This window comes from Morone saxatilis, unplaced genomic scaffold, assembly GCF_004916995.1.
Source record: "Morone saxatilis isolate NCDOM2014 unplaced genomic scaffold, NCSU_SB_2.0 Contig3, whole genome shotgun sequence".
Taxonomy (NCBI): Eukaryota; Metazoa; Chordata; class Actinopteri; family Moronidae; genus Morone; species Morone saxatilis.
In genome coordinates this window covers 15,445,549-15,448,876 of record NW_023339873.1, presented here as the reverse complement: position 1 = coordinate 15,448,876, position 3,328 = coordinate 15,445,549, and positions in this window count along the sequence as shown.

Sequence of the window (3,328 nt, the reverse complement as noted above, 5' to 3'; positions counted from 1 at the left end):
TGACAGTTCCACCTTAAAACATTACATTAAAGACTTTCACAGACTGGAGAGCAGGGATGTAACCAGAGGGGAGAAACTGGCCAAGCCATAACAGGTTTTGCTCTACTCTGAATTGCCGAACCTTTTCTTAGAAAGACTACCACCTTGCACAATTACGTTTTGTTTGCTCAATAGTGTGTGTCGTAGGAGAAACATAACATGTTGCCTGGATTACATTTTATATACAATTCTTATACTGGACATATTTGGGAAATGTTCTGATTTACTTGAACATGACAAATGTTCAACATATCTGCAAATCGTCACTGTTTTACATTTTCTCAGTGAGATTAGGAATTTTTCAGGTATACAACTAAAATAACATAATAACTGGTTACGATCATATAAAAAAACAGCTATGCTTTAATTGTACGAAAGGCATGAGGCAGGAGATTATTAGCATTTAACAGCCTTACTTTTGCCTGTAAATCAGCATGTGACCAACTTTGATTTTAGATAAAATTATATTTTTACTGTTCATTAAATTGTCACACTAATTGATGGCTGTAAATGTTCCATACAGGTTTAAAAGAAGGTCAAAAGTAATACTGCTGCCTGCCCTGGTTCTTAAGGCTCCCAAGGAACTCTTTCTGACGAATGAACAATGAGCACTGAAGTGTTAAGTGTACAGCAAATGAATCGATGTAATAACAAAAGTTATATACAGGATGCCAGTTCGAATCATGCGTATATAGATAGAAGTTTACTGGCTATTGTAAACATCTTTTTATTATTATTAAATATTGTATTTGGCACAAGCAGCATACAGTGTGAGTAACCAATTCTATGAACCAGTCCCACATGTTACATACAAATACATGATTATTATCATACATTTATTTATGTCAAACGTGTTCCATGCAAACAGGTTATGCAGGAGTCAGTAGGCCTTTAAGAATACAATGGCAGCGTAATTCTGGCTAAAACAAATGTTGGACCTCAGTGGTGGAAGATTATTTACTTAACTAAAACTGTTGGGAAGTTACTCTATAATAATACATCATATTTTATAAGCTGATCAATGATCAGTGTAGAAACATGTAGTAAAAGGTACAACATTTGCCTCTCAAATGTAGTTTAGTAGAAATAAAGTAGCATAAAATGAGAGGACTCAAGAGTACCTCAAAACTTTACTAAAAGATCCCTTCTAGACATGTTTTAGGACACATATACAAATAATCTGCTTGAAACAATAATGTGTGTCTGATGTGTTTTTTTATGCAAATAAAGTATAATTTGCACATTAAAATCCTTGAAAATGCTTCTACTCCTTCTACCTTATTAAAATTTCTATGAATATGCAAAGTCTCCTGCTTTACTGTGAAGTCTATTCTCAGTGTTTGTGTACTGGTGGTTTCAGGTTTCTATATCACGCTTGAATAAATTACATACTGGACCAGGATTGGCTTCCTAACTATTTGTGATGTCACAACTCATGCTCGTAGGCCCCGCCACTTAAAATCAGAAACTTTCCACTTTCAGCAGATGAATGTGAAAACATCCTGCTAGTGTCAAACTCTGCGCATACATCATTCTGCACAGTGAAGCTCAAACATCCAACTGTAGGAACAACAAGAAAAACATATTTCTGACAGGAGAAGGACTATAAATAAAGTACTTGTTCTTACATTGAATACATATGATGTATGTTTAACACAACATGAATCCCTATATAAAGCCACACCTTGGAGGAATGTAGGTTAATTATGAGGAAACAAACTTCTCTGGCTGTAAATTCGAAAGCAGCACCACCCGTGATTGAGTTAACCCGACACTGGTGTACACATGTTTTTGTTTGTATCCAGTCACCTCCAGTTTAAACTGTAACAACAGTAACACCACCTTACTGTCTGGTATTTACAATAATTATACAGATCACAATTCTAGGACATGCCTCTCACTGTCTTAAGGCATTCTAGGAAAACCTGATCTAAAACGTCACATGAGGTGATCCAGGTAGGGCCCTAGGAGACAGATACACAAACAGGTGTCTGTCAACTAACGAGTGAGGATATGTTCTGTAGAAGACGCCCAAATTATTATGAAATACCTGAAATTATCTGTCTTTTGTTTTCTGAACTGCAGCCGTTGCAAAAGTGTTGATGTTAGTTTGATTTACCTCGTTCTCATGTCAAACTTGATGATCATGAAGACATTTTGAATTGTGCACTCACTGGGTGAAGCTTGGCATAAATTGGCACTATACTGTATGTGCAATTCATCTTGTTTTCATCTGAACGTGAGCAAACTTGTTTGTAGCGCATTCCTTACTTGCGTGCAAATAACCTAATCTATGAAAGAAAGAAAGAAAAAATCATATTAATTTAGATGAGATAACCTGAGCTGAAACAACAGAGCTGTAAAGCTGCAGCATTTCTCATAATGGAGACAATTCCACCTTTGTGACTAGATAATCATGAGGTTATGAAAAAAACAGAAAATCAGACGTGAGTAACTAAAGGCTGATTGAATCTGTTGATCACTTCAACACTTCTTTTCCTTCTAATCAGTCGATCAATACAGTTATCATTTTGTTTTGACTGTTTTTCCACTGAAAAATACTTCTATCTATATTCTATCAAAATTTGTTTTGTTGATCCAGATTTTTAAGTTCACCATAAGTTGTTTAATGCTAAATGAGGACATGGTCTATCACAGTTGACAGTGAACAGCGCCCCCTGGTGGTGAGAACAGCTAACTGATGATTGACAAGTAAAGAAAACTGCAAATGATTTTTTGATTATATAAAACAGTGATGCTAGAATTGTATTTTATTTTATTTAATCATACTATACCAGTATGTTTTGGATCATTGTTTTTGTTTATTTATTTTTGTCTATTAGTACCACTGCATTATTGTTGTATCATTTATTCCTATTAAGCTGCAGTACAGTTTAATTAAGAAAGTAAATATTAAGTTTTTATTTTGGAAATATTAGTTGTACTTATTATATAATATATTTATTTATATGATATTTTAAATTAAATTTTATATTAGTTTCTTTTTTTTTCTTTCTTTAAATAAAGATTATCTACACTCTTGCATAATCTGTTCTCAAATAAGTCATTTTTGAGATGGACAGTTCAATGTTGACCAACAGATGAAAAACAAGGAACATGTTTGAACCCCTGCAGTCCCATGAACAATGAGAATCTGCTGATGAACAGAGTATAAAAGCACCAGGCCCTCTTCTCTGATTTGCTGAGTCTGCAGTTATGTAGGCAGCAACAAGTGGTTTAGTGCATAATAAGGTTATATTTTAGGGAAGCAGTCTGGGAGGGAGGGAGG